Source organism: Pelobates fuscus, chromosome 2, assembly GCF_036172605.1.
Source record: "Pelobates fuscus isolate aPelFus1 chromosome 2, aPelFus1.pri, whole genome shotgun sequence".
Lineage (NCBI taxonomy): Eukaryota > Metazoa > Chordata > Amphibia > Anura > Pelobatidae > Pelobates > Pelobates fuscus.
The window spans coordinates 6,109,058-6,127,485 of NC_086318.1; the positions used below are offsets into that span (position 1 = coordinate 6,109,058).

The 18,428-nt window shown below is 47.4% G+C and overlaps 1 protein-coding gene across 2 annotated transcripts in view; it reads left to right on the forward strand.

Annotated features, from left to right (window-relative positions):
• The first annotated feature begins 5,749 nt into the window (after positions 1-5,749).
• Positions 5,750-18,428, forward strand: part of LOC134586395 (DNA (cytosine-5)-methyltransferase 3A-like) — a 405,098-nt gene continuing 392,419 nt past the window's right edge. For both annotated transcript variants that reach the window (XM_063441886.1, XM_063441888.1), the window contains exon 1: positions 5,750-5,836. The gene's annotated coding sequence lies outside the window, so the exon portion shown is untranslated. The remainder of the gene's footprint in view (positions 5,837-18,428) is intronic.

The window sequence follows — 18,428 nt, forward strand, 5'->3', positions numbered from 1 at the left end:
TGATATCCTTTATTAATCCATTAAAGACTATTTAAAACATGCTTACAGTATTGCTGGTGGGACCAAAAAGGTTTTAAACTGTGCCTATTATTATTATTGCTTGTGTTGCTACAGTTTGTGTTGTTCCAGTGTGTTACAATGTTTGTGTTACAGTGTGTGTTTGTGTTACAGTGTTTGTATTACAGTGTGTGTTACAGTGTTTGTGTTGGCTTTTGTGTTGCATTGTGTTTGTATTGCTGTGTGTGTGTGTGTTGCTGTGTGTGTTTGTATTGTTAAAGTGTTTATATTACAGTGTGTGTTAGTGTTTGTGTTACAGTGTTTGTATTACACAGTGTATTATAGTGTTTGTTTTACAGTGTGTGTTTGTGTTGTTACAGTGTTTGCATTACAGTGTGTGTGACATTGTTCGTGTTACAGTGTTTGTATTCCAATGTATTGCAGTGTGTGTGTGTGTTTATGTTACAGTGTGTTTGTGTTGTTACAGTGTTTGTGTTGCAGTGTGTGTTTGTATTGCAGTGTGTGTGTTGTTACAGTGTTTGTGTTATAACGTGTGTTTGTGTTATAACGTGTGTTTGTGTTGTTACAGCGTTTGTATTAGAGTGTGTGTTACAGTGTTTGTGTCGCATTGTGTTTGTATTGCAGTCTGTGTTGTTACAGTGTGTGTGTGTGTGTTGCAGCGTGTGTTTGTGTTGTTGAGTTGAAGTGTTTGTGTTAGTGTGTGTTGTTAGTGTTTGTATTATAGTGTGTGATACAGTGTTTGTATTGCAGTGTGTGTGTGTCTGTGTTTTACAGTGTTTGTATTATAGTGTGTTAAAATGTTTTTATTGCAGTGTGTGTTGCAGTGTATGTGTGTGTGTTGTTACTGTGTTATAGTGTGTTTTGTATTGCATTGTGTTTGTGTTTTTGAAGTGTTTGTTGTACAATGTTTGTGTTACAGTGTGTGTCTGTGTGTTGTTACACTGTTTGTTTTATAGTGTTTGTTACAATGTCTGTATTGCAGTGTGTTTGCATTGCATTGTGTTTGTGTGTGTTACAGTGTGTGTAATGTGTTGTTACAGTGTTTGTATTATAGTGTGTTCGTGTTTGTATTGCAGTGTGTGTGTTACAATGTGTGTTTAAAGTGTTTGTGTTACAGTGTGTGTATTGCATTGTGTGAGTATTAGTTTTGTGTTACAGTGTGTGTATTGCATTGTGAATGTTAGTGTTTGTACTGCATTATGTGAGTATTACAGTGTTTGTATTGCATTGTGTGATTATTACAGTGTTTGTGTTACAGTGTGTGTATTGCATTGTGTGAGTATTACAGATTTTGTGTTACAGTGTGTGTATTGCATTGTGAGCGTTACAGTGTTTGTATTGCATTGTGTTTGTGTTACAGTGTGTGTATTTCATTGTGTGAGTATTACAGTGTTTTTGTTACAGTGTTTGTGTTACAGTGTTTGCATTGCATTGTGTGTGTATTACAGTGTTTGTGTACAGTGTGTGTTTTGCATTGTGTGTATTACAGTGTTTGTGTTACAGTTTTTGTATTTCATTGTGTGAGTTTTAGTGTGTATTGCATTGTGTGTGTATTACAGTGTTTGTTTTACAGTTTGTGTATTTTGCATTGTGTGTGTTACAGTGTTTGTGTTACAGTGTGTGTATTGTATTGTGTGTGTTACAATGTTTGTGTTACAGTGTGTGTGTGTGTGTTACAGTGTGTGTATTGCATTGTTTGTGTTACAATGTTTGTATTGCATTGTGTGTTACAGTGTGAGTGTTACAGTGTGAGTGTTACAGTGTGTGTGTTACAGTGTGTGTGTTACAGTGTGTGTGTTACAGTGTGTGTGTTAGAGTGTTTGTGTTAGAGTGTTTGTGTTAGAGTGTTTGTGTTAGAGTGTTTGTGTTAGAGTGTTTGTGTTAGAGTGTGTGTGTTAGAGTGTGTGTGTTAGAGTGTGTGTGTTACAGTATGTATATTGCATTGTGTGTGTTACAGTGTGTGTGTTACATTGTGTGTGTGTTACAGTGTGAGTGTTACAGTGTTTGTATTGCATTGTGTGTGTTACAGTGTGTGTATTGCATTGTGTGTGTTACAGTGTTTGTATTGCATTGTACATGTTAGAGTGTGTGTGTTTGTTGCATTATGTGTGTTGCATTGTGTGTGTGTTGCATTGTGTGTGTTGCAGTGTGAGTGTTACAGTGTTTGTATTGCATTGTGTGTGCTACAGTGTGTGTGTGTGTGTGTGTGTGTTACAGTGTGTGTATTGCATTGTGTGTGTTACAATGTTTGTTTTGCATTGTGTGTGTTACAGTGTGAGTGTTACAGTGTTTGTATTGCATTGTGTGTGTTACAGTGTGTTACAGTGTGTGTATTGTATTGTGTGTGTTACAGTGTGTGTGTAACATTGTTTGTATTGTATTGTGTGTGTTACAGTGTGTGTATTGAATTGCATTGTGTGTGTTACAGTGTGTGTGTTACAGTGTTTGTATTGCATTGTGTGTGTTACAGTGTGGGTATTGCATTGTGTGTGTTACAGTGTTTGTATTGCATTGTGTGTGTGTCAGTGTGTGTGTTACAGTGTTTGTATTGCATTGTGAGTGTTACAGTGTGTGTGTGTTAGTGTTTGTATTGCATTGTGTGTGTTACAGTATTTGTATTGCATTGTGAGTGTTACAGTGTGTGTGTTAGTGTTTGTATTGCATTGTGAGTGTCAGTGTGTGTTACAGTGTTTGTACTGCATTGTGAGTGTTACAGTGTGTGTGTTACAGTGTTTGTATTGCATTGTGTGTGTTACAGTGTGTGTGTTACAGTGTTTGTATTGCATTATGTGTGTGTTACATTGTGTGTGTGTTACAATGTGAGTGTTAGTGTGAGTGTTAGTGTTTTTTATTGCATTGTGAGTGTTACAGTGTGTGTGTTAGTGTTTGTATTGCATTGTGTGTGTTACAGTGTGTGTGTTAGTGTTTGTATTGCATTGTGAGTGTTACAGTGTTTGTATTGCATGGTGAGTGTTACAGTGTGTGTGTGTTACAGTGTTTGTATTGCATTGTGAGTGTTACAGTGTGTGTGTGTTACAGTGTTTGCATTGCATTGTGTGTGTTACAGTGTTTGTATTGCATTATGTGTGTGTTACAGTGTGAGTGTTACAGGGTGAATGTTACAGTGTGTGTGTGTGTGTTACAGTGTGAGTGTTACAGTGTTTGCATTGCATTGTGTGTGTTACAGTGTTTGTATTGCATTGTGTGTGTGTTACAGTGTGAGTGTTACAGTGTTTGTATTGCTTTATGTGTGTGTTACAGTGTGAGCGTTACTGTGTGTGTGTGTGTTACAGCGTGAGTGTTACAGTGTGAGTGTTAGTGTTTGTATTGCATTGTGTGTGTTACAGTGTGTGTATTGCATTGTATTGTGTGTGTTACAGTGTCTGTGTTACAGTGTGAGTGTCAGTGTTTGTATTGCATTGTGTGTTACAGTGTGTGTATTGCATTGCATTGTGTGTTACAGTGTGTGTGTTACAGTGTGTGTATTGCATTGCATTGTGTGTGTTACAGTGTGTGTATTGCATTGCATTGTGTGTGTTACAGTGTGAGTGTTACAGTGTTTGTATTGCATTGTGTGTGTTGCAGTGTGTGTATTGCATTGCATTGTGTGTGTTACAGTGTCTGTGTTACAGTGTGTGTTACAGTGTTTGTATTGCATTGTGTGTGTTACAGTGTCTGTGTTACAGTGTGAGTGTTACAGTGTTTGTATTGCATTGTGTGTGTTACAGTGTCTGTGTTACAGTGTGAGTGTTACAGTGTGTGTATTGCATTGTCTGTGTTACAGTGTGAGTGTTACAGTGTTTGTATTGCATTGTGTGTGTTACAGTGTGTGTGTTACAGTGTGTGTGTTACAGTGTGTGTGTTACAGTGTCTGTGTTACAGTGTGTGTGTTACAGTGTCTGTGTTACAGTGTGAGTGTTACAGTGTGTGTATTGCATTGTGTGTGTTACAGTGTCTGTGTTACAGTGCGAGTGTTACAGTGTGTGTATTGCATTGCATTGTGTGTGTTACAGTGTGTGTATTGCATTGCAGTGTGTGTGTTACAGTGTCTGTGTTACAGTGTGTGTGTGTTACAGTGTTTGTATTGCATTGTGTGTTACAGTGTGTGTATTGCATTGCATTGTGTGTGTTACCGTGTGTGTGTTACAGTGTGTGTATTGCATTGCATTGTGTGTGTTACAGGGTGTGTTACAGTGTGTGTATTGCTTTGCATTGTGTGTGTTAGTGTGAGTGTTACAGTGTTTGTATTGCATTTTGTGTGTGTTACAGTGTCTGTGTTACAGTGTGTGTGTGTTACAGTGTTTGTATTGCATTGTGTGTTACAGTGTGTGTATTGCATTGCATTGTGTGTGTTACAGTGTCTGTGTTACAGTGTGAGTGTTACAGTGTTTGTATTGCATTGTGTGTGTTACAGTGTCTGTGTTACAGTGTGAGTGTTACAGTGTTTGTATTGCATTGTCTGTGTTACAGTGTGAGTGTTACAGTGTGTGTATTGCATTGTGTGTGTTACAGTGTCTGTGTTACAGTGTGAGTGTTACAGTGTGTGTATTGCATTGCATTGTGTGTGTTACAGTGTGTGTATTGCATTGTGTGTGTTACAGTGTGTGTATTGCATTGCAGTGTGTGTGTTACAGTGTCTGTGTTACAGTGTGTGTGTGTTACAGTGTTTGTATTGCATTGTGTGTTACAGTGTGTGTATTGCATTGCATTGTGTGTGTTACAGTGTGAGTGTTACAGTGTTTGTATTGCATTTTGTGTGTGTTACAGTGTGTGTATTGCATTGCATTGCGTGTGTTACAGTGTGTGTGTTACAGCGTTTGTATTGCATCGTGTGTTTGACAGTGTGTGTATTGCATTGCATTGTGTGTGTTACAGTGTCTGTGTTACAGTGTGAGTGTTACAGTGTTTGTATTGCATTATGTGTGTTACAGTGTCTGTGTTACAGTGTGAGTGTTACAGTGTTTGTATTGCATTGTGTGTGTTACAGTGTGTGTATTGCATTGCATTTGTGTGTGTTACAGTGTCTGTGTTACAGTGTGAGTGTTACAGTGTTTGTATTGCATTGTGTGTGTTACAGTGTCTGTGTTACAGTGTGAGTGTTACAGTGTTTGTATTGCATTGTCTGTGTTACAGTGTGAGTGTTACAGTGTTTCTATTGCATTGTGTGTGTTACAGTGTGAGTGTTACAGTGTTTGTATTGCATTGTCTGTGTTACAGTGTGAGTGTTACAGTGTGAGTGTTACAGTGTTTGCATTGCATTGTGTGTGTTACAGTGTCTGTGTTACAGTGTCTGTGTTACAGTGTCTGTGTTACAGTGTGTGTTACAGTGTCTGTGTTACAGTGTCTGTGTTACAGTGTGTGTTACAGTGTCTGTGTTACAGTGTCTGTGTTACAGTGTGTGTTACAGTGTCTGTGTTACAGTGTGTGTATTGCATTGCATTGTGTGTGTTACAGTGTGAGTGTTAGTGTTTGTATTGCATTGTGTGTGTTACAGTGTCTGTGTTACAGTGTGAGTGTTACAGTGTTTGTATTGCATTGTGTGTGTTATAGTGTCTGTGTTACAGTGTGTGTGTTACAGTGTCTGTGTTACAGTGCATTGCATTGTGTGTGTTACAGTGTCTGTGTTATTACAGACAGGGTGTATCCGGCGGCTCTAGGACCCCGCACTGCCCGCCGCCCGCTGGCTGCAGAGCCGGAGCCGCTGCTGGGGGAGGAGCAGCGCAGGAGCAGCCGGGGGGACACACACAGGACGAGGGGGACCGAGAGCGGGCACAGCCGGGGACAGGACCCCCCCAGCAACCTCCACACACCGGCCGGGGTGAGTACTGGGGGGCTAAGGGATGGGGGGGCTGGGCGGGGGGCACTGACAGTCCTTCTACTGGGCTGCAGCCACTGCAGAGCATGACACCCACTGGACAGCATGGGATAGACACGGGCACACACTGCAGATCATGGCATAAACACGGACACACACTGCAGAGCATGATACCCACTGGACAGCATGGCATAGACACGGGCACACACTGCAGAGCATGATACCCACTGGACAGCATGGCATAGACACGGGCACACACTGCAGAGCATGACACCCACTGGACAGCATGGCATAGACACGGACACACACTGCAGAGCATGACACCCACTGGACAGCATGGCATAGACACGGACACACACTGCAGAGCATGGCATAGACACGGGCACACACTGCAGAGCATGGCATAGACACGGGCACACACTGCAGAGCATGATACCCACTGGACAGCATGGCATAGACACGGGCACACACTGCAGAGCATGTCATTCACACAGGCACCAACTGAACAGCATGGCATAGACACTGGCACCCACTGCAGAGCACAGTATCCACACTGGCACACACTGCAAAGGATGGTATAGACACTGGCACCCACTGCAGATCATGGCACACACACTGCAGAACATGGCATAGGCACTGGCACACACTGAAGAGCATGGCACGCACACTGGAACATACTGCAGAGCATGACACATACACTGGCACACACACTCTGCTGTTACTTCACATGACTGAGAGCCCCCCCCCCCATTCATCAGGTGGAGGCACTGCAGGGGGTTACTGAGTCTGCCAGGTGTGTGTGGCACTGTCAGGATATAAACTTGGAAATGCCCTTCTTTTGATGCATTTAAGTTGGCATTCACCCCACCCCCAGGATATTATCTGCAGCCTGGCACTGCCTCAGCAATGACACAGTGTTCTGGGCATCCACCCCCTGTGTCTTCCTGTATTACATGTCTGTCTGTCTGCTTGTCTCCACCACCTTCTTTTCCTTGTGTCTGCCATGTCTGCCCTTCAGATGTGGCTTAGGCCTGACATTAGAAGCTGTGCAGATGTATATGGTGGTATGTTCTAGACACTGTAACCCTTTTCTTGCCATGGTTAGAGAGCCGTGCCATGCTTGGTTGGCCCTGACTGGTAGAGATACACTTTTTATTGTGGCTATTATATTCCATTCATTTCCCTTTAATAGATTATGCATGCACAGTGCCGTGCCCCCTGGATGCTGACAGTGTCTGCGTATTGCAGAGCGGTTGCTGCCACCTGTAGCTGCTGCCAGAGTGTGGGGTTAAATGGGGTGACGGATGCAGGCGCTCAGCGTGGAGATCTGCCTGTCACACACATACGGGAGGGGGGGATAACCCTGTGTATGCCGGGCTGCTAAGCAATGTTCATGCCCCTTTAACCCGTTACTAGTCTTTCAGTGCCCGGATAAGCGTGCCAAGCCTTGCTGGCACCAATCACGTCGACAGTCTCACAGCCCAGGTAATGCAGTGCTTGAGGCTAAATATCCTCCGTCCCTGGATTTTGCTCTGTGTTTGGTATGTCACAATGCACCTGTTTATTACACTGTTAGAAGAATCGTTCGGGAAAAAATGCAATATGAAGCTGGTGTTTGTCTGCTCCATTGACATCACCAGAACCGTTTCTAGAATCCGAAACAATTATAATAAATTCAGTCTCCAGGGCAGCCTTGGGTACGGCAGACATCCACGTAAAGGGCTCCAATTCCAGCCCTGCAAAAAAGGCATGTTTTATTCTCAATCAAGGTAAATCACCCTCCATCGCTCTGTGTGTGGAGAGACATATATATATATATCAGATTCCAAGGACTGTGCATATTAACCCCTGCCCATATATTCACATTAATTATCATCGATTGTTTTATTTATATTGTTTCTCTGCGTCATCATGTGTTTGTGTGTGCCTGTGCATGTTAGTGTGTCTGCGTGTGTGTATGTATCTATGTGCACATTTCTTTGTTTAAATTGTTTGGCGTAGAGGCTTTTGTTTATAAATGTGTGCTTACTATTGTGTATGTGCATGTTTGTATGCGTATATTTGTGTACGTATGTAAATGTTTGTGTGTCTGCAATTCTGATTGTAAATATTTTGGTGTGTGCGTATGGTTATGCATGTGTGCATGTTTTTGTGTGTGTACGTGTGAACGTTTGTTCAATGTGGAATTTTTGGATTTGGTTTAAGAATAGCGCCGATTTCCGGGATTGGCAAGGCCTTCATATAACGCTAGACATTTGGCAGACACTTTGAGATATTCTCAATATGTCGTATAATTAATAGAGTTTATGTAGAGAGAGCGACTGTTCGTCTCTCTCATACCTGAAATATGACGTGTAGACTGGATGCAGCGAGTGCGACCAGAGAAAATATTACTGAGAACTGAATTAATGGGTACAAAGTCAGAACGTGCCCTAAGGGGGGGACTATCAGTCAGGTCAGGGGGCTGTATGGGGGGGCTATCAGGCAGGGCAGGGGGCTGTATGGGGGGACTATCAGCCAGGTCAGGGGGCTGTATGGGGGGATCTATCAGTCAGAGCAGGGGGCTGTATGGGGGGACTATCAGCCAGGTCAGGGGGCTGTATGGGGGGGGACTATCAGTCAGAGCAGGGGGCTGTATGGGGGGACTATCAGCCAGGTCAGGGGGTTGTATGGAGGGACTATCAGTCAGGTCAAGGGGCTGTATGGGGGGACTATCAGCCAGGTCAGGGGGCTGTATGGGGGGGACTATCAGTCAGGTCAGGGGGCTGTATGGGGGGACTATCAGTCAGGTCAGGGGGCTGTATGGGGGGACTATCAGTCAGGGCAGGGGGCTGTATGGGGGGAGTATCGGTCAGGTCAGGGGGCTCTATGGGGGCTGTCAGTCAGGTCAGGGGGCTCTATGGGGGGCTGTCAGTCAGGTCAGGGGGCTCTATGGGGGGGCTGTCAGTCAGGTCATGGGGCTCTATGGGGGGGCTGTCAGTCTGGTCAGGGTGCTCTACGGGGGGGGGCTGTCAGTCAGGTCAGGGGGCTCTACGGGGGGGGGGCTGTCAGTCAGGTCAGGGGGCTCTATGGGGGGCTGTCAGTCAGGTCATGGGGCTCTATGGGGGGGCTGTCAGTCAGGTCAGGGGGCTCAACGGGGGGGGGGCTGTCAGTCAGGTCAGGGGGCTCTACGGGGGGGGGCTGTCAGTCAGGTCAGGGGGCTCTATGGGGGGGCTGTCAGTCAGGTCAGGGGGCTCTATGGGGGGGCTGTCAGTCAGGTCAGGGGGATCTATGGGGGAGGGGCTGTCAGTCAGGGCAAAGGGCTGTGTGGGGGGCTGTCAGTTAGGGGCTGCATGGGTAGGGACTGTCAGTCAGGGCAGGGGGCTGTGTGGGGGCAGGGGGCCCTAAAGGGGGAGGAGCTTCAGTTGTGTGTTTGTCAGTTACGGTGAAAGTACCTTCTGTCTAGATAATGTGATCCCTGCTCACCTTGTCCTTAAATACCCTTTTAATCAGAATCAGGTTTATATGTGCATTATTGGGAGTGGTTTGGGAGAGGGGCCGTTAACCCTTTAATAGACACGGCCTGTTTCACAGCAGGGAATAGTTAAGATTTCCTTTTAGAGGCCTATTAGGGTATTATAAAACGTTCCAGACGTCTTGTGATGTCATAATTACTTAGTTTGTGTTACCATTTTCAGGCCGGGGCCCAGATCCACCTCCCCTCCCCCGACACTCCCTTCGTCCATGTTTATTCTTATATTTTGCCAAAAACATTTTTTTTCCTCCGCTGCCCATTTCTGTAACAGTATCCAAATACGAACAGGCCACGTGAGACCACCAGGGTTATTAACTAAAGTGAGAATTCAAAGTGGATTTCAAGTATAAGGCCCGGAGTAGTTGAGCTGAAATCATAGATGCGTTTTCCAATTCGGCTATTTTGACTTAAATGTGTAATTTACTTTGTATTCCCACCATAGTAAATTAATTCTGACTAGTGTATACGAAAGATGTATTGGGGACATGGAGCACCATAGAATAAAACATGGCCACTCTCTGAGCGTTGTTACCCCGCGCTGTGTGAAGGTTGGACACTCTCTGAGCGTTGTTACCCCGCGCTGTATGAGGGATGGCCGCTCTCTGAGCGTTGTTACCCCGTGCTGTGTGAAGGATGGCCGCTCTCTGAGCGTTGTTACCCCGCGCTGTGTGAAGGTTGGACACTCTCTGAGCGTTGTTACCCCGCGCTGTATGAGGGATGGCCGCTCTCTGAGCGTTGTTACCCCGCGCTGTGTGAAGGTTGGACACTCTCTGAGCGTTGTTACCCCGCGCTGTGTGAGGGATGGCCGCTCTCTGAGCGTTGTTACCCCGCACTGTGTGAAGGATGGACGTTCTCTATGCGTTGTTACCCCGCGCTGTGTGAGGGATGGCCGCTCTCTGAGCGTTGTTACCCCGCGCTGTGTGAGGGATGGCCACTCTCTGAGCGTTGTTACCCCGCGCTGTGTGAAGGATGGACGTTCTCTGTGCGTTGTTACCCCGCGCTGTGTGAGGGATGGCCGTTCTCTGTGCGTTGTTACCCCGCGCTGTGTGAGGGATGGCCGTTCTCTGTGCGTTGTTACCGCGCGCTGTGTGAGGGATGGCCACTCTCTGAGCGTTGTTCCCCCGCGCTGTGTGAAGGTTGGACACTCTCTGAGCGTTGTTACCCCGCGCTGTGTGAGGGATGGCCACTCTCTGAGCGTTGTTACCCCGCGCTGTATGAGGGATGGCCGCTCTCTGAGAGTTGTTACCCTGCGCTGTGTGAGGGATGGCCGCTCTCTGAGCGTTGTTACCCTGCGCTGTATGTGGGATGGTCGCTCTCTGAGCGTTGTTACCCCACGCTGTGTGAGGGATGGCCACTCTCTGAGCATTGTTACCCCGCGCTGTGTGAGGGATGGCCACTCTCTGAGCGTTGTTACCCCGCGCTGTGTGAGGGATGGCCACTCTCTGAGCGTCGTTACCCCGCGCTGTATGAAGGATGGCCGCTCTCTGTGCGTTGTTACCCTGCGCTGTATGAGGGATGGCCGCTCTCTGAGCGTTGTTACCCCGCGCTGTGTGAGGGATGGCCACTCTCTGAGCGTTGTTACCCCGCGCTGTATGAGGGATGGCCGTTCTCTGAGCGTTGTTACCCCGCGCTGTGTGAGGGATGGCTGCTCTCTGAGCGTTGTTACCCCGCGCTGTGTGAGGGATGGCCGCTCTCTGAGCGTTGTTACCCCCCGCTGTGTGAAGGTTGGACACTCTCTGAGCGTTGTTACCCCTCGCTGTGTGAGGGATGGCCGCTCTCTGGGCGTTGTTACCCCGCGCTGTGTGAAGGATGGCCACTCTCTGAGCGTTGTTACCCCGCGCTGTGTGAGGGATGGCCACTCTCTGTGCGTTGTTACCCCGCGCTGTGTGAAGGATGGCCGCTCTCTGTGCGTTGTTACCCCACGCTGTATGAGGGATGGCTGCTCTCTGAGCGTTGTTACCCCACGCTGTGTGAAGGTTGGACACTCTCTGTGCGTTGTTACCCCGCTGTCAGGGTACCTGAAGTCTCTACCTCCGAGAGAGGTAGAGACTTAGACGTTCATCCGTCCGGACGCCATGTTTCCTCTGTTCCTCGCGGTCGACCCGGTCACACAAACGCCGGCCGCGAGGGAGTCTCTTCCTTTTGTAGCATGGTGCCCGGAGGCCGACGTCATCACGCCAATCCGGAACGACCTGTCACTCAGTCCGAGACAGACTAATCAGGTTTCGTCGGAGGCGTGTCTATCCTCTCTAGCCAGGGTATTTAAACATACTTCGCCCTGTTGCTCATTGCCCTGTCGTGGTTCTAGCCTGTCTAGTCACACAGTGCTCTGGTGTTTCTCAGTTATCCTTTTGGTTTCGACCCGGCTTGTTTCCTTACTCTGTTTACCTCCGTTATCCTTGACCCGGCTTGTTCCTCGCTTACCTGTCTTCTCGTTCCCTCGACCTCGGCTTGTCTCTGACCATTCTCTATACTCTCTGTACGTTAGCCCGGCCATTCTAAGGACCGGTATACGTACCCTGTACCTGTTTGTACTTTGCGTGTTGGATCCCTGTCCCGATCCTGACATTACGACAGGGCCAATGGATCCTGCAGGTACAAACAGTCAGGTTGGTTCCTCTGATTCCAGGTTTGACGCCATGGAACACAGAATGGACCAAATGGCCTTAGCACTACAGGCATTGTTGTCTCGTGCTAATAATCCTCCAGAGGAGACGCGTCCTACTCCTATTTCCTCTGTAGGTTCAGGCCTAGAGGTAGCTACTGTAGGTGCCTCTTCCCGTGTTACTCCACCTGTACGTTATGGTGGGTCACCTGAGAAGTGTCGTGGTTTTTTAAACCAGATCAGCATTCACTTTGAATTGCAACCTCGCTCCTATCCTACCGATAGGGCAAAGGTTGGGTTTATTATCACCTTACTCATTGAGAAAGCTCTGAGATGGGCTAACCCATTATGGGAGAACGATAACCCGTTGGTATACAATTATACTGCCTTTGTAGCTGCTTTTAGAAGAACTTTTGACCCCCCTGGTAGAAAGGTCAATGCAGCCAGATTACTGTTGCGCCTGAGACAGGAGAACCGAACATTAGTGGATTATGCACTAGAGTTCAGGTCTCTGGCGTCAGAAGTTAAGTGGAATGAACAGGCTTATATGGATGTATTCTTGAACGGGTTATCAGATGTTATCCTTGACGAAATTGCTACTAGGGAGCTACCAGAGAATTTAGAGGACTTAATTTCGTTCATTTCTCGTATTGATGAACGTATAAGAGAAAGACAGAACACTCGAGAGAGGAACCTAAGACCTGCCTTTAAATTAGCACCTGCATTTCTAAGTCCTGAGTCCAATACCTCACTAATTCCTGAACCTATGCAGATAGGCAATACTCATCTCTCAGAAGAGGAGAGACTGTACAGGAGAAGGGAGGGATTGTGTATGTATTGTGGAGTCAGAGGTCATTTACGCCTGAATTGTCCTGTTCGCTCGGGAAACGCCCGCACCTAAGTTTCTCTAGAGGACAGGCCTTGGGTGTTTCTATTTTGTCCTCTACGCATAATTACAAAAATCACAGGCTTTTACTACCAGTTTCTTTAACATGGAAGAAGGAAGTACTTAAGACCGTGGCATTGATAGATTCCGGCGCTGCTGAGAATTTTATCGATCAAGCCTTTGCCACTAAGCACACTATTCCTTCCCAGTTAAGAGAGACCCCCTTGGCCGTTGAGGCCATTGATGGTAGACCACTACTCGAGCCTGTTATTACTCGTGAGACTATATCCATGAGCCTGTCTGTTGGTATCTTACACGAGGAGAGTATATCTCTTATGCTTATTTCGTCCCCTTCCGTTCCCATAGTCCTGGGGTATCCATGGTTAAAGAGACATAACCCTACTATCGATTGGGAGTTAGGGGAGATACTCTCGTGGGGTCAGGGTTGTCAGGAGAGGTGTTTACAGAAGGTATCCCCTTTGGCTGTAATTTACACACCTGACACTACTACCCAGCCTAAAGAGAGACAGATACCTCCTTTGTACATGGACTTAAAGGCAGTATTCGATAAAAAGAACGCTGATACTCTACCTCCACACAGGTCCTTTGATTGTAAAATTAACCTATTACCTGGTACCATGCCTCCTAGGGGCAATGTATACCCTCTATCCACTAAAGAGAATGCTGTTTTAGAGGAGTATATTCAGGAGAATTTAGACAAGGGATTTATCAGGAGATCCTCATCTCCTGCCGGGGCTGGGTTCTTTTTTGTTAAGAAGAAGGATGGGTCACTCAGACCTTGTATCGATTATCGAGGGTTGAATAAAATAACCATCAGGAATGCCTATCCTATCCCCTTGATTACAGAACTCTTTGATCGGTTAAAGGGCTCTAAGATTTTCACCAAGTTGGACCTCAGAGGGGCGTACAACTTGGTGAGAATTCAGCAAGGCCATGAGTGGAAGACAGCGTTTAATACCCGCTATGGTCATTATGAGTATACGGTCATGCCTTTTGGTCTCTGTAACGCACCTGCAGTTTTCCAAGATTTGATTAACGAAGTTCTTAGGGAATTTCAACATGATTGTGTTATTGTCTACCTGGATGACATACTCATACACTCTAAAGAGATTGAGACCCACCATCGACAAGTCAGACAGGTATTACACAAACTTTTACAACATGGTTTGTACTGTAAACTTGAGAAATGCAGTTTTGACCAGACCCAGATAGACTTTCTTGGATACGTGATTTCTGGGGAGGGCTTTAAGATGGATCCTGACAAACTCCAGTCTATTTTAGATTGGCCATTGCCTCAGGGACTCAAAGCTATTCAGAGATTTATTGGCTTCTCTAATTATTATAGACGCTTCATTAAGGGCTACTCGTCTATTATTGCGCCCATCACCAATATGACCAAACAAGGGGCGGATACTAAGACATGGTCTACTGATGCTCTAGCTGCTTTCAAGAGTCTCAAAGAACTTTTTGCTTCTGCTCCAATACTAGTCCATCCGGATACGACCTTACCGTTCCTGCTCGAGGTCGATGCCTCTGAGACAGGAGTAGGGGCGGTTCTGTCACAAAGATTGGGGGTAGATAAACCATTGCACCCATGTGGTTTTTTTTCTAAGAAACTTTCGGGCCCTGAGAGCAGATATGACATCGGCGACAGAGAACTCTTAGCAGTCATTAAAGCCTTAAAGGAATGGAGACATTTATTAGAGGGAACCTTACACCCTATTACTATCCTGACGGACCACAAGAACTTGTCCTACATTGGGGAGGCTAAGCGCCTGTCCTCTAGGCAGGCTCGTTGGTCCTTATTCCTGACTCACTTCAACTATGTGCTGACTTATAGACCTGGTTCAAAAAATTCTAAAGCCGATGCCTTATCTCGCCAGTATGAACCTTCTACTGTACCTGAGCCGGTCCTTTCCTCTATAGTTCCGAAATGCAATATTGTTGCTAATACGAATCTCAGGATTCATTCTCCGTTACTGGCCGAGATCGTTAAGCTACAACATTTAGCACCTAGACAGACTCCTGTGGGTCGACATTTCGTTCCTCCTGCTCTTCAACTGGAACTGTTGCAGTGTTTCCATAACAGCAAGATGGCGGGACATCCTGGTATTCGCAAGACTTTTGCGTTGATCTCTAAGGATTTCTGGTGGCCTGCTTTACGTAGGGATACTAAAGATTTCATCGCTGCATGTGAGGTTTGTACTAAGACCAAACAACCTCATACGCTTCCTTGTGGATTCCTGCACCCCTTAGAAGTTCCAGAGAAGCCGTGGTCCTGCTTGGCCATGGACTTTATTGTCGATCTACCTATCTCTAAAAAACAGACTGTTATCCTCACCGTGGTTGACAGATTCACTAAGATGGCACACTTCATTCCTCTGCCTAAACTTCCATCTTCTCCCGAATTGGCCGAGATATTCGCTAGGGAGATTTTTCGCCTACATGGGATACCCTCTCAAATTGTGTCTGACAGAGGTTCCCAATTTATTTCCCGTTTTTGGAGGTCCTTCTGTTCGCAACTTGGTATCAAATTGAACTTTTCTTCTGCCTATCACCCTCAGTCTAATGGAGCTGCTGAACGTACCAACCAGAAAATTGAACAATATTTGCGATGTTTTGTTTCCGAACACCAGGATGATTGGGTCGGTTTGATTCCTTGGGCAGAGTTTGCACACAACAATCTCGTTTGCGATTCTACTCATTCAAGCCCCTTCTTCATGAATTATGGCTTTCACCCGTCTATTCTTCCTTCGGCTTCTCCTTCCCAGGGGGTGCCGTCGGTTGATGTTCATGTTGCTAATTTGAGGAAGTTGTGGGATCAAACTCGGCAAATCCTTACGCACAATTCTATGCTGGTTAAGAAACATGCTGATAAACGTAGAAGGGCGGCTCCGCTCTTTGTTCCGGGTGATAGGGTATGGTTGAGCACGAGGAACATCCGTTTAAAGGTGCCCTCCATGAAGTTCGCTCCCCGTTATATTGGACCTTACAGGGTGTTGTCTCGTATCAATCCAGTTGCGTATCGTCTAGCTCTTCCTGATACCTTACGCATCCCTAACTCGTTTCATGTGTCGTTGCTGAAACCTCTTATTTGTAACAGGTTCTCCTCCACAACAGCCCCTCCTTGTCCTGTTCAGGTGGAGGGTCAGGAGGAGTATGAGGTTAACTCTATTATTGATTCTCGTATCTCCCGGGGGAAAGTACAATATCTGGTCGATTGGAAGGGATACGGTCCTGAGGAGAGGAGTTGGGTACCTCAGGAGGATGTTCATGCTCCTCGTCTCCGCAGGGCGTATCACTCTCGCTTTCCATCTCGTCCCGGTTCTTTCCGCCCGGTGGGCGTATCTGAGGGGGGGGGTACTGTCAGGGTACCTGAAGTCTCTACCTCCGAGAGAGGTAGAGACTTAGACGTTCATCCGTCCGGACGCCATGTTTCCTCTGTTCCTCGCGGTCGACCCGGTCACACAAACGCCGGCCGCGAGGGAGTCTCTTCCTTTTGTAGCATGGTGCCCGGAGGCCGACGTCATCACGCCAATCCGGAACGACCTGTCACTCAGTCCGAGACAGACTAATCAGGTTTCGTCGGAGGCGTGTCTATCCTCTCTAGCCAGGGTATTTAAACATACTTCGCCCTGTTGCTCATTGCCCTGTCGTGGTTCTAGCCTGTCTAGTCACACAGTGCTCTGGTGTTTCTCAGTTATCCTTTTGGTTTCGACCCGGCTTGTTTCCTTACTCTGTTTACCTCCGTTATCCTTGACCCGGCTTGTTCCTCGCTTACCTGTCTTCTCGTTCCCTCGACCTCGGCTTGTCTCTGACCATTCTCTATACTCTCTGTACGTTAGCCCGGCCATTCTAAGGACCGGTATACGTACCCTGTACCTGTTTGTACTTTGCGTGTTGGATCCCTGTCCCGATCCTGACACCCGCGCTGTGTGAGGGATGGCCACTCTCTGAGCGTTGTTACCCCGCACTGTGTGAAGGATGGCCACTCTCTGAGCGTTGTTACCCTGCACTGTGTGAGGGATGGCCGCTCTCTGTGCGTTGTTACCCCGCGCTGTGTGAAGGATGGCCACTCTCTGAGCGTTGTTACCCCGCACTGTGTGAGGGATGGCCGCTCTCTGTGCGTTGTTACCCCGCACTGTGTGAGGGATGGCCGCTCTCTGTGCGTTGTTACCCTGCGCTGTATGAAGGTTGGACACTCTCTGTGCGTTGTTACCCCGCGCTGTGTGAGGGATGGCCGCTCTCTGAGCGTTGTTACCCCATCGCTGTATGAGGGATGGCCGCTCTCTGAGCGTTGTTACCCCACGCTGTATGAAGGATGGCCACTCTCTGAGCGCTGTTACCCCGCGCTGTATGAGGGATGGCCGCTCTCTGAGCGTTGTTACCCCGCGCTTTGTGAGGGATGGACGCTCTCTGAGCGTTGTTACCCCGCGCTGTGTGAGGGCTGGCCACTCTCTGAGCGTTGTTACCCCGCGCTGTGTGAGGGATGGCCACTCTCTGAGCGTTGTTACCCCGCACTGTGTGAGGGATGGCCACTCTCTGAGCGTTGTTACCCCACGCTGTGTGAGGGATGGCCACTCTCTGAGCGTTGTTACCCCGCGCTGTATGAGGGATGGCCGCTCTCTGAGCGTTGTTACCCCGCGCTGTGTGAGGGATGGCCGCTCTGTGAGCATTGTTACCCCGCGCTGTATGAAGGATGGCCGCTCTCTGAGCGTTGTTACCCCTGCGCTATATGAAGGATGGCCACTCTGAGCGTTGTTACCCCGCGCTGTGTGAGGTATGGCCGATCTCTGAGCGTTGTTACCCCGCGCTGTGTGAGGGATGGCCGCTCACTGAGCGTCGTTACCCCGCGCTGTATGAGGGATGGCCACTCTCTGAGCGTTGTTACCCCGCGCTGTGTGCGGGATGGCCACTCTCTGAGCGTTGTTACCCCACGCTGTATGAAGGATGGCCACTCTCTGATCGTTGTTACCCCTGCGCTATATGAAGGATGGCCACTCTCTGAGCGTTGTTACCCCGCGCTGTATGAGGGATGGCCACTCTCTGAGCGTTGTTACCCCGCGCTGTATGAAGGATGGCCACTCTCTGATCGTTGTTACCCCGCGCTGTGTGAGGGATGGCCACTCTCTGAACGTTGTTACCCCGCGCTGTGTGAGGGATGGCCGCTCTCTGAGCGTTGTTACCCCGCGCTGTGTGAGGGATGGCCGCTCTCTGAGTGTTGTTACCCCGCGCTGTATGAAGGATGGCCGCTCTCTGAGCGTTGTTACCCCTGCGCTGTATGAAGGAAGCTTTGCTGGGCCTTAAAGCCACAGCACCAAAGTAATACATTGGTTCCATTAGCCGTGCTGTAAGGTAGTGCTAGAAATAAGACATTTCCTGCTCAGAATATATCTGGTTTTGTAGCCTTTAGGGTTTCTATGTTCACGTCACGTCTTCTTGCTGTTGGACAGTGCATGAGAAAGCTGCCCACACGCGATGTACAATTTTAAATCTGCAAATAAATGAATGAGTCTTTTAATGAAGGTGGGAAGTGGTTGTGCATTTTAATTAACAGATTTTCAGGGAT